This window comes from Lactuca serriola, chromosome 2, assembly GCF_051521515.1.
Source record: "Lactuca serriola cultivar US96UC23 chromosome 2, Lser_US96UC23_V15, whole genome shotgun sequence".
NCBI classification, from domain to species: Eukaryota; Viridiplantae; Streptophyta; class Magnoliopsida; order Asterales; family Asteraceae; genus Lactuca; species Lactuca serriola.
In genome coordinates this window covers 74,176,922-74,183,879 of record NC_136409.1, presented here as the reverse complement: position 1 = coordinate 74,183,879, position 6,958 = coordinate 74,176,922, and the positions used below count along the sequence as shown (strand labels likewise).

The 6,958-nt window shown below is 32.8% G+C and overlaps 1 long non-coding RNA gene across 5 annotated transcripts; it reads left to right on the top strand.

Annotated features, from left to right (window-relative positions):
• The first annotated feature begins 2,159 nt into the window (after positions 1 to 2,159).
• LOC145086413 (uncharacterized) lies at positions 2,160 to 4,893 on the top strand. Of its 5 annotated transcripts, XR_013700433.1 has the most exons (6): positions 2,163 to 2,625; positions 2,977 to 3,089; positions 3,227 to 3,358; positions 3,446 to 3,743; positions 4,326 to 4,416; positions 4,513 to 4,893. It is a non-coding gene; the product is annotated as an uncharacterized LOC145086413 (long non-coding RNA). The 5 variants fall into 5 exon arrangements; XR_013700434.1 differs by lacking the exon at positions 4,326 to 4,416 and having other exon boundaries at positions 2,164 to 2,625; XR_013700435.1 differs by lacking the exons at positions 4,326 to 4,416; positions 4,513 to 4,893 and having other exon boundaries at positions 2,160 to 2,625; positions 2,977 to 3,118; positions 3,446 to 3,919.
• The last annotated feature ends 2,065 nt before the right edge of the window (positions 4,894 to 6,958 follow it).

The following is a 6,958-nucleotide window of genomic DNA, read 5'->3' as shown; positions in this document are numbered from 1 at the left end:
CTATTTAAATTTCAAAACTAAACTTTTGTGTTTAAATTTAAACTATAAAACCTAAAGGTGAAAAATTGAAACTTTTCATAACACAAGGATCAAATAACAAATAATATAAATTAAACAATTAATTTTGTCATTATCTATATTTGACCTAATTTCAATTTCTTGCAAAATAAGTTACCCAATTAATACAAATAATTAACTTTAATCATATAAGGAAGTAAATATTTTATTAATTGATAAATATCTTCAATTAGATCAAGAATACACTCATATATATCATAAAATCGGATTTATATTGATCTAATATGATAAAGGCAAGTATCTCAAAGATAAACAGCAAGAAATCCCGATATTTGCTCTTTCTGACGCTTTGACTCGCCGAGTACCCCAATGGACTTGCCGAGTCGAGCCTACTCGCCGAGTCCATCAGACAGATTCACAAAAATCGAATTTTTTTTATCTTGAACAAACATACAAGGCATCAATACAATAGAAACCAATCAATGCTCTGATACCACTGATGGGTTTTAGCCATAAGAACATCTTATGTGCTCATACAAACCCTAATGTTTGGATCTAGGTTTCTCTATTGTACATGCAATTTATCCAAGACTATAAACCCTAGATCTAGCATATGATAATTAATATAACATATAATTAGGGTTTAGATCATACCTTGATTGTTATGTAGCAATAACAATCTCAAATCCTCCTTGTAATGACTTTAGAAAGCTTAGAGTCACAAATGTCACTCCTCTAATGGTTCACAAACACCAAGAGCAAGAGGATGAATAAGAGAAGAGAAGGAGGCTGCCCAAAACATGTGGAAACCCTAGAAGGAAGCTTGTCCACGTTTTTGGGGCATAAGGGCTCTATATATAATGAGGCTATTAGGGTTATCTAACAAGGAAACCCTAATTTGGATGCTTAATCCCTAAGCAACCCATGGACTCCTTTCCTTAAAGGCCTTGGACGATTTCTAATGGGTTTCCCCATAGAATTCGTCCAACCTTATAATATAAGGCAATCCATAGCCCAATTGCAATTATCTTATAATTACAATTCCAGTCCCTTAAGTTTAATTAATCTCTTTTAGTCACAAATTTAATTCTTATTAATTCTTGACTAATATTAATTAAACAATATGATTTCTCCTTTAATATATTATTCTCATAATATATTAATAAATCATATTTAATCATTTCTCTCCATAATTCATCCTATCAAGTTGCTTTGGTGAAGGCAACCCAAAAGGACCATGCACCATCGGGTCAAGTACATACCAAAATAGTTATAAACTTAGACACTAATCCAACAGAAACAATGTCAAAAGGAAGTACAACAATAAATATGGATGATGATAGTCAATCGACGAATGGAGCTGCGATCAATGAAATTAATATAAGAAAAATGTCAACTAATTCAATCTACGATGTTGCACTTAGCACAACAAATAATCCCAATCAACAATATGCCAATCAATATCCTAACACTCAAGTGTATTCTAATGGAATGTCTAACAACCAAGATGAAGGTGGAGGCGGTGGAGGAGGGGGAGGCGGATATCAAGGTGGAGGCGGAGGAGGAGGTGGTGGTGGTGGTGGTGGAGGTGGAGGAGGCGGTGGTGGTAGAAACTAATCTACTATAAATTCAAATGCAACGTCTATCATAATAAATGATAAAACATCATAAAACACATATCTAATTATAATAATGTTTGCATTGATTGAATTGATATCAGATATGCATGTATAATCTCGTTGTGTACTCTACAAACGTAATTTAATCAATAAAGACATCGATATTATATATTTATATATATCTTATTGTTAGAGAAATGTCGACTTACATCTGATAATACATATGCATATCGCATTGCACACAATTTTCAATCTAAAATATAGAGAATAATAAATATGGGATAGTTTCTTATTTATTACTAGTTTTTTAGTTTAATAAGAAACTGCAATGGACTAGATTTTCAAATAGTCGAATTTAATTAAACACCGTATAATTATCTATTTATCTAATCGATAATGTATATATCCTAATTCTAAACTACACCATGAACAGTTTTTGGATGTGATTAGACTACTTCTATTTTTTTTTTAATTTTTTGCTTTTTTTCTTCAACAAGATTAGTGTCACGACACACGTATGAAAAATGGGAGTTTACTGACCAATATGAATTGGATTGGTGGCGATCGGCTTCTAACCCGATATCCCACCGCCCATAGATGGATTTCACCCCCGATTCATGTTTTCCTTCTCCATTTATTCCCTATTTTCTCTGATATTGGTTAAATCTCCCTTCTCAGCTTTGCGTCTGGTGGTTCGATAATACTCCGTCGCCAACATGTGCTTCCCACAAGCGAACATCATAAACGACGAAGAAAGCTCCCACCATCTTTATCTGTCAGTTACCTCAATTTCGGTATTCATTTTATTGAGATTCAGGAATCTGTGTTTGATGTTCAAGGGAATACGCGAACGGGTTTCTACTCATATAAACCCTACATCGATTGAAGTATTTTAGATTTGTGAAGGGGTTTCTACCAAAGGAATAGACGACGGGGTTTCTATGCATCGCTCTTCCATGTGGCCCTGATATGTCCATATTATCTTCTGGTAAGTGTTTTCCTTCGCCTCTTTCACCATCGAAATCCACCACCTGTGTCTTCCGTAGTGAAGGCGACCCTCCAAAGCACCCTGAAGTTTATTTCAGTTACATTCCTCACATCCCTGCATCTGCTTGGTTGCTTATGTGATTTGTTTGTAAATTCATATAACAAATTTTGTTATCATATACTTCTCCAATCAAATTTGTAGTTGAGTCGCTTCGATTTTGTCTTACGATAGTTATCACCTCAATTCCAAAGCTTTTTAAAACCCTAAAATGCAATACGGTTATGAAACGGGTTAGTTGCGTCGATCTGATATTTTGATTTCTAAAATTTGTTTCTAATCTTTATCTCAAAGACTTACAGGAAACAAGGTTATATTCATCATGGGCACACATGAGCCTGGAGAGAAAATACTTAATACCGCCATGAATGATTGCATGTAGGGCTTGTGGGGATGAACTTTTTGTGGTAAGGAGGATGACCGTCATCGTTTGCTGGTTACATTTCTCCCCCTCAAACCCTCTTTCAATTTTCCCAATCCATCTTCTTTTCCTTCAGTTCATATATACGATTTTGTTCCACTAATTTCCACTTCTCAATTGCAGGTCACCCCTTCATTAAGCTTATTAGAGAAGATTCTTTCTTCCACCGCTGGACTCCTGGAGAAGATGAGAAGCTCTTTGCATACATTCAAGAACATGTTCATGGAAGCTGGAGAGCTTTGCCTTCAAAAGCTGGTACGTATGAACTAATAATCTCATATTCTTCTTGAACAGGTAAATTTTCCTTCATTTATGGTTGAAATGTCTGGAGTGTTGATGTAGGATGAAATCTTTCATGTTCCTCAAGGCCAACAAAAGGGACTCTGATATAAACTCTGTTTCAAGCGAAAGTTATGCAAAAGATGCCGATGTAAATAAAGAAAAAACTGTTTTCTTGAATTCGAAGCAAGATGGTGTTATGAAGAAATGGACTCGAAAGAGGTTAGATTCTAAAGAAGGTGAAATAGATTCAGAAAAATGAAGTAAAACATGGTAAATTTCAAGAACAGAGCTTCGACATGATGAAGATGAGTGTGAAAAGTAACAGACTGCCATGTGTAATATACTGCCATAGAAACAGGTTAGACAGTTATAGTATATTGCCATCAAATATTACTGTATTCAAATCTTCCATCCGATTGTATTGTTTGAAAACTGAATGCATATGTTGATAGCTGTTAAAATATAAAGAGATATCTGTATGGTTGGAGATATATTGTTTAAAGTATATCTATATGTAATGGCTCTTTCTTTATATGTGTATTTACATCATCCTACTTTCATTTTTCTATATTACAACATTGCCCTTTCATTTTTTTTATTTTCTTTTTAAGACGTCAATCTACCTAATTATATCATTGTCTTTCACTTTTGTTATACAAATCTACCCAATTATAGCAGTCAAATTTTCTTTGTATTTAAATGACATTGCTATAACTAGATAGATTTTGGAAGTATAATGCTATAATAGGAAGAAATGGAAGTAAGATATTAGATACTACAATAAACAAATTAACAAAAGCACATTGCTATTTATTGCATTTTTTAATCGTAGAGGAAGTGTGGTCATTGATATGTCTAAGTTTTAAGATTATTAATTGTTCTGATATATTACCTTTTCACCCTTTAAGTTGAAATGGATTTTTTTTTTCTTTCCCGAAAGATGATTTGAAATCCGTGGTATATTACTCGCGGGCTGATGGAAATGTTCCATTAATTGGCCTTTGGGGTCGATCCATGGGTGCTGTAACAAGGTAATAACTTTTTGAGAGTAAATGACCATTTTACCCTTATAGATATATTTAATAATCACAGCATGATTATAACATTGCATAATCGGATTCATCCAGATGGGACCCGGGAGATAGTTGTTCCTGCCATGTCATGGGATACAGGGAAGAACCCTGCTTTTGTTGCTGTAACCTTTAGAAAGAATAAGAATGCTACTTCTGCCACTGTTAGCCATTGCAAGCTTGCTGGAAGAACTCATGTTCTACTGTTTTACATGTCTCTATTCTTTATGCTCTGTATTGGAGAAAATGGTCACCATAAGTTTTTAATTTGTTATGCTACTTCATTTTTCTAGTTTTGAACAAACTGTTTTTGAGTTACAATTATGAATTTTTGTTGAATACTGAAATAATCATGTTCCTACCACTTTAGAGGTTGTAATTGCATATTGTGTGGAAATCAAACAAGGTGAAGATGATGGAATTGGGGTATTTTTCAAAGATGGAGATGTGTATCCTGATTGACAATGGTCATGTTGAACTTTCTTGGTGGTTGGATGGTGTTGATTCAGAGAATGGTTGGTAGCTTAATTTAAAAATAAATGAAAATTTTACCCCTGTGTTGGGAAATTTAATTCTGATTCATGGAATTGAAATCTAAGCACAATCATATTAATTTTGATGAATTACATTAGCGGAGAATATGAGTGGGTTTGGGCTACAGCAATACCTTCCAACACGTGTAATGTGGGATTTTTTCCCTAGTTATGTTATAATTTAAACTAGGTATAAAACTTGTGCATTACACGGGTTGAATAAAGAAATTAAATATTAAAATTAAACTTTAAGTATTTTTTTTAAATAAAATTTTGAAATAAAAAAAGAAGCGAATTAATTACAATTATTATTATATTTATTACATTTAATACTTAGCATATATAAGTATTATATGATTTTTTAATTTTAAAAATTAGAAAAACCTAGAAATTGACATGTGGATATTATTTAATTTCAAAAATATAATAAAATGACAAGTGTCAAAACTCATAAGAGATTGACATGTGGCAAAATGATCTTGATTTATTATAGTTGATTGGATTGTGTGATTGAAAATTATGGAGATCCTTTATAAGGTTTCCGTTTCGCAACCAAATGTTAACATTTTCCATTCGATCTATCTCTTTCGTTTTGTCTCTCTCTCTCTCTCTCTCTCTCTCTCTATATATATATATATATATATATATATATATACACACACACAAGAAAGTGACAGATCTATCTCTTTCGTTTTCTCTCTCTCTCTCTCTCTCTCTCTATATATATATATATATATATATATATATATATATATATATATATATATATTCACTCTTCCTCAAACTTTCAACGAAATCTAGAAACCCAAGATAAGGTATATCTCTTACTCGTTTAACAAGAAAGTGACATATTTATCAATGAATATCTAGTGGTTGAGATTAGCACGACAATGAGGAAGTGTTAAGAGAAGAACTTAGTCATGGAGATTATGATGAGGATTTAAAGTTAATCTCATGGATCTATTGGTTAGCTAAAAATAAATAAGTGTGGAATTATAAGAAAAGCTTATATCGGAAACATAACATCAACATAACTAAATAAATATTAGCAATATATATGAAGCCTTGTTGAATTGTAACTAGGGTTGGATGCAAAAACTAAGTTAGTAAATGAAGAACAAGAAAAGCATAAATGGAGATAATTAGGTTTTATATTTCATATAAACTGACTACAAGAAATGAAGTTTAGACACAATTTTGAATACTAACTCAGACCATCTATTCATGGTGAAACAAGGTACTCGCTATTGACCGGATAATACGAAAAGGTATGGAGATCAGGTGTCATGCTTTCCATGTCTGTTCTGATAAACATCACGAAACACTCAAGGTCATAAAAATTTGGTTGTTGTGCTCTACTCCTCGCAATACAAAAATACTTGAACTCTTCGCATTGTTTCCTGATCTCTAGTCTTCACATATCTTCACCAACAATATTCTTCCCATAACCAGAACACTTCTTGTATCTATATACTTTAAAAAGGACTTTTCATGTCATTTGAACTCATTATCTTATGACGGTCACTTTATGCATCAACTATTCCCCTATATTACCTTGAAACTAATACCTTCATTTATCAAGTTTTAGAAACTTGATTAGAATCTTCCAAAATTTCCTTACAAAAACCAACCAAGCAATCCTTTCTTGCAATTGTTATTTCACTTCTTTATTGGTGTACTTGGATTTTTTTTTTACTCGAAGAATTTCATCTAGTTGCTTGTTTGTACAACAATGGAGTGCACTTGTGGGGAGAAGACTCTTCTTAGTCTTTTTTCCATGACGAAAGATAATTCTAAGCTCTGGATAGTCTGTGGCTCCACAATTTATTTCTAGGATTCCTTCAACTCTCACCATGGCTTATTCAAAAGGAGGTAGATTCACTCTATTGACGAGCATAAGGTGAATCTTGACATCGATAGTTGCAAAACCACAGTCAATTGATATAAGGAAATCAAAAGCTTTAGTATAT